We start from the raw sequence: 6,000 nt of genomic DNA, 5'->3' as shown, positions 1-6,000 counted from the left end.
TCTGGTCATTTTTTGCGCATTGACCCTCGCACAGCTGTGTTTCTTCTCCGTATTTGCAGTTGGGCTTTAAGTCCAGGAAACAGCTTTTGAGTGTGAAAAGATGATATTACTAATGCTAGAAGCCAATGGCTTGTCAAACTTGTGGTGGTCTTGCCCGTTTCCCATTACAACCTCTCTTCTGGGCTTAGTGGTCAGTATTTGTTAGCCAGGCCTCTCGCGCCCCCCACCTGCATTTCCTAAATTAAATTGGAAGAGGCAGAGCCTCTCCACCCTGCCTCAAGCCCTCTCAGCCTCTGAAGTATAAAATGGGCCTCGTCACTAAACTATACTCAACACAAGTTTGTGAAGTGGGATTTTTTTAAAAATCTCAATTTTTTTTCCTCAAGCTAAAATGGAAATAAATCATGGAATCCTTGTCATTACAAATTAATTCATCGTGGAAAGGTTGAATTAAAGGTTTCTCAAATCCTTCTTCCAAGCACCCAATCTCAGAAAAGGAGGAATTTATAACCCTGACTGTCAGGCAGAAACACAGCTACTTAAAATTTTGTTTCAAATGAAGCTTCATTCTAAAGAGGTTAAATTTACATTTTGCTTATTTGCCAAAACCAAGGCAGTATCGTTTTAGCGAAACTTCACAGAGAAAGCACAGCGAGAAAATGGTAAGTTTAGCTTAAAGCATTCCTTTCAGATCAGGGTTTTTCGTGGTTTTGTGGGTTTTTTGTTTTTGTTTGTTTTTGTTTTGTTTTGGACAATTATGGACATAGAAAAGGAGAGAGCGTGTGCACATGAAGGTAGTCTGCATTTGTATGTGCACATGTGTGGTATCTTTAGGGGATGGAAAGAAACGTAGTCTCCCATTGAGTCCTGTTCTTCTTAGTCAGGGTACCTCACCCTGAATTCCCTGGAAATTTTCAACAGAGAGGAATTCATATGTCACAGAGTTCTTAGAATATTCCTCATGGAAATTTCACAGATGTGTAGAATTTTGAGGCCTGGCAGAAGCACTCACTTCCTCTCCTCCTCTCCACACCTCCTCATCCTGGCCCTCTCCCTCTCCTGAACATGGCTTCTCACTCTGATTTCTAAAGCAAACCCGGTCCAGTGCTTTGTCACTAGAGGCTCCCAACAGACGTGTGCATGACCATGTGCGAATTTCAGAGTGGGAAGCGGTTCAAAGGTGAGAACGGAGGACAATGCAGGCTGCTATTTTAGAATCGCGCCTTGCCCACGCTTTATTGTCTGCCCCCACACGGCACCCCAGCAATGGCTTATATCTGCTGGGGGGTGGGGGAAGAAAGCCCTTGGCTTCAAATGGAGTAAGCCCACAAAATGGAACTCTGAGAATGAAGCATCATTATCTCTTGTGAATTTATTCCCATACACTTATTTCTGTTTCCTGTCCACTCTGGTCAGTTTGTCAAACTTGCCATGCAGAGTAAAATCCAAGTTCGTGTGGAGACTGTTTTCCTAAGCTGAGATAACCGCCTGGCTCCTTGGTCAGACACCAAGGAAACAGATTGTTCGATCTCATAAGGTCTTGATATATTTAAATAAGGAGCTACACATGGCACTTCGGTGCTGGAGATTTTTATTTTACAGTCAAATGTAGGGTGACAGGGGCTTATGGTGGGTGGGAGAGGGTCTCCTGCGAGCGAAGTCCTTTGTTTTGAAGGCGATTGTGAAGTCAGTGAGCGCCTAGAAAGTTTTTCAGTGGTGTTGGTTCTACCCTTCAAGCCCGGTTATTTCAGGCCTCCTGACTAAGAACCTTCCTTCCGTTATACCACCCTGAAGTCATGCTAGAGCAACGGGCTTTGCTGTACACCTGCAATGTTTCATCCCGCTGGGCTGTGGGCTGTGCGCTTTTGTGGCCATCAACATAATCTGGTTATGAATCCTGGTGTTCCTGCCTGATTAATACTGAGACAGGCTTCTTTCTCTTCCCAACAGGAGCAGCGGGGGTCCATCTTTCTGTTTTTAACCCCACCGTTTTCTGAAAAGGGGGGAACAGACATCATTCTATGCAGGTACAAACTTATATGAAAAGTTAAAAATGATACTTTTAAATATGGTCCATTAATGTCTGTTGAAATGCACACACAAACACACACACACACGCACACTATGATGACTTGCCTTAGGTATTTGTTACAGTCATAGAAAACTAATACAGTTGTGGGTAAATGTATGAAGAAAAATAAAAACAGGTAATGAGGGTGTAGCCCTATGCTGTGCAAATGCATGATGGGAAAGTGCTAACCCAACCATCCTGGGCCAAGTGATAGCAATGCCCTGAGTAGTCAAGAGTGTGGTGTGTGAGGTGGTGGAAGGGTTCCATGGAGCTGGATCAAGTTGATCTTACAGGACAAAGGTTGGCGTGTCAACCTGACTCTTATAACAAGGAGAATTAGGGAATAGCTTAAGACGGGAGAAGCACGATCCTGGTTAGGTGTTTTACCAGCTATAGAACTATATATTGTAGCTTCAGATCCTAACTCACCAAAGACCCACCGTCTACCTTGAGAGAAAACAGTCCTCCCAGGGACCAGGAAGTTCCCCCAAGTTGCTCAAGGGTAGACAGAAAACCTTGCAAGATTTTATAACCCCTAGACCAGACACTGGGTCACCGTGAGTCAGGGACAAGCTGAATGTCAGTATCTACACACACGAGAAAAGCAGAGGATGGAAGAAAGCCACGGGGCACACACACCTGAGGGTTTGGTTGGTGACTGTGGCCTCTGCCGTTTCTGAGAAGCTGAGAACATGCCGTAGTCACTAAGAGTATATGCAGCAATCTATGAAAGAGCTTCGGTCAACAATGAGCTGGAATCGATTGTGTGGACTTTGATGATCTGTTGATGAGATCTGACAGTCTTTGCATGCTATAATATTGTGGTCATAAATTAGACTGTACCAACCAAGTCTAATGTATTGAAGTCAAGACGGGTTTGCACAGCTAACACAGTGGAACAGCAGCCCTGTTGGTCCCATTCCTGCCCTTGCTAAGGGTATTCACAGCCTCCTCCTGGAGACTTCCCTTCAGCATCTGGACCGGCCATCCACTAGGCTTCCCTCCTGCCTCTGAAATCTTTTTCTGAGCTCCTCTCCAACTGCCTCTTCCTTACATTTTATTATTAATGAGTTTGTTCCATGTTCGTTTTCTCTGTTTAGTGCCCATTTTTGCTTCAACTTCAGTTGTTAGCAATACGCCAGTAATGGCCAAATCTTTACCTGTCCAATCAGCTCAGAGTCTTGCACATCTCTGTAGCGGTCTGTCCTGTCCCTTTAAGAGACAAGACACACACACCCCTCCTCTGAGGCAAGCTGATCTTCAGCTTCCAGCTTGAGTCTCTTCCTTTTCCATCTACCTCTTGAAGAGGCAGCTTCTGCCTCTCCCCACTTCTCCCCTTTCCCCCCTTCTGTCTCTCCCTTCTCCCCCCCCCTGCCTCTCTGCTTTTCTCCCTTTCTTCCTTTCCCCTCCATAACCCACTAAATAAATATCCAACCTCACTCTGCATGGCATGCCTATCAGTCTTTCTCTCACCCACTGTCTGGGACCAGCTGCCTTCGGAGACCTGTGGCATGGTCCCGTGGCATGCCCATGGGTCTGTTTTCCTTGTGGCCTACTGCAGTCACTTGGGGAACTGCACCATCCCTGCCTGGGCCTGGCTGCTCTCGGGACCTGCTGTTTGCTGCCTGCTGCCACATGGCCTACTGCCGCCGCTTGGGGACTTGCAGCGTTTCTGCTGCTGCAGCCGCCGGGATCCTCAGCAATTTTGCTTTTACCATTACAGTCTCCATTTGAGTATGAGACAAGAATGGTGTCTAAAGTGTTTACAGTTCTGCACTTCAATCTCCACATTCTCGTCTCAAAAGCTGCCCTTCCTGACTCCAGGCAGGCAAAGTGTCAAGGACCGGCCTCGACAAAATCACCTCTTGCCAGGGTAGGGGCGTGGGAACTGAAGAAATATAAGTAAAGAATATGAAGACACATAAAAATAATAAGACAGAAAACATAGACTGGGAGGTATTCCAGTGATTACTGAAATCACCTGTGTTTGTTTTTCCACAGCTTTTATACCCAATGTAAAGGGGAGGGGGGAAGGTAACAAAAGACTTTATTAACATGATACAAAGGTTAACTAACACAATCGCTTTGTCACTCTGAGACATCAAATCATTAGCATTCTGTTGTCTAGGTAGCAAAGGTGCTCTAGGTCAGATGTGCTGAAGACTGCCCTTCCCCAGGTAACCTCACAGTTACATAGGAAGGAGCAGAAGTGCATTTACATATCCTGACCATCTGTCAGGTGGCATGGAGCTGTCTTAATATCAAAAGAACCAAGCAATCACATCCTGAGTGGGACGTGCAACTATGCTTGTCAATCTCCAAACTCTCTGACCGGCAGACAAGGTGGAAATGGGCCTGCATTTTTCGGCCCCCACAGCAAAGCATTAGATTGGAGGTGTACTGTGAAGGAGCCTTAGTTGGGGATATGCCTCCATGAGATCCTGCTGTAAGGCATTTTCTCAATGATCAATGTGGGGAGGGCCCAGCCCATTGTAGGTGGTGCTGTCCTTGGGCTGGTGGTCCCAGGTTCTATAAAAAGGCAGTCTGAGCAAGCCATGAGGAGCAAGCCGGTAAGCAGCACCCCTCCATGGCCTCTGCATCAGCTCCTGCCTCCAAGATCCTGCCCTGTTTGACTTCCTGTCCTGACTTCCTTCAGTGGTGAACAGCAATGTGGAAGTATAAGACAAATAAACCCTTTCCTCCCTAACTTGCTTTGTGGTCCTGGTGTTTTGTAGCGATAGAAACCCTAACTAAGAAATTGGTACCAGCGTAGTGGGGTATTGCTGAGACAGACCTGACCATGGTTTTGGTAGAATTGTGGAAGGACTTTGGAACTTTTGGGTTAGAAGAACCATTGAGTGTTAAGAGCTGTGTGGGATGTTCTGTGGTATCTTGGAAGATAAGAATATTGAATATGAAGTTTCAGAAGGAAGATAAAGACTCTTATCGGGGTCATTTATTATTTAAGATTCCGTGATTCTGGTGAGCTTGGGCTGAAGAATCAGCTGCCATTAACAAGAGTCCAGAACTACTGAAGTGACACTTCGCTTTACTGGGACACTTGATGGTCAGCTGGAGCTAGGAAATTAGCAGTGATTAAGAAGAAACCAGCAGCCTGGTGGTGGTGGCTCACGCCTTTAATCCCAGCACTCAGGAGGCAGAGGCAGGTGGATCTCTGTGAGTTCAAGGCCAGCCTGGTCTACAGAGTGAGTTCCAGGACAGCTAAGACTACACAGAGAAAAAAAACCCTGTCTTGAAGAATGAGAGAAAGAGAGAGAGAGAGAGAGAGAGAGGAAGAAGAAGAAGAAGAAGAAGAAGAAGAAGAAGAAGAAGAAGAAGAAGAAGAAGAAGAAGAAGAAGAAGAAGAAGAAGAAGAAGAAGAGAGAGAAGAGAGAGAGGAGAGAGCGCAGCATCACTGAGGTGAAATCTTCTGGGAAGTGTTTCCTCAGAGCACAAAGAAGCTGTCTTCCAGAGGCGGCCGCCCTTGCTGGCAGCTGGCCGTGGCAATGTGTAGGCATCACCCAGGTGACTCTTTGAAGGCATGAAGGGGTCATGGAGAGCGGCTGAGGTTTGGCGCTGAAGAGGTCAGGAGAGGCCATTCATGAAAGTCAACCTCAGTGGCAGTCGAAGGCCCAGGACTGAAGGGGTCATGCAGAGGAGCAGAGGCTTGGCACCATGATAAGAACTTATGAGAGGCTGTTGGTGAAGAGGGTGGCCCAGTCACAGCAGAAGACCCCGGTGTTTTGGAGATGTCAGCACCATGGGGCGACCACCATGAACAGCAGCCGCAGTGGAGTGGAGTCAGCTGGAGCCTAGAAGACGCAGCTGGAGAAGTGACCCGGGCCCTGGGAGGGGTCCAGAAGATCGTGAGTAGAATCCAGACACTGGACTGCTGGAATTTTGTTTTGCTTTGGATTGATTGACTATGC

At 46.7% G+C, this 6,000-nt stretch overlaps 1 protein-coding gene across 1 annotated transcript in view; it reads left to right on the top strand.

Moving 5' to 3' along the window:
- Window positions 1-2,008: 2,008 nt before the first annotated feature.
- The window catches only part of Marchf10 (membrane associated ring-CH-type finger 10), a 92,749-nt gene continuing 88,757 nt past the window's right edge, over window positions 2,009-6,000 (top strand). Inside the window, exon 1 of the mRNA XM_057773331.1 lies at window positions 2,009-2,027. The gene's annotated coding sequence lies outside the window, so the exon portion shown is untranslated. The remainder of the gene's footprint in view (window positions 2,028-6,000) is intronic.

The sequence above is a fragment of the Chionomys nivalis genome, chromosome 7 (assembly GCF_950005125.1).
Source record: "Chionomys nivalis chromosome 7, mChiNiv1.1, whole genome shotgun sequence".
Lineage (NCBI taxonomy): Eukaryota > Metazoa > Chordata > Mammalia > Rodentia > Cricetidae > Chionomys > Chionomys nivalis.
Note: the sequence above shows the minus strand (reverse complement) of the source record. Positions and strands in the feature narration are given on the sequence as shown.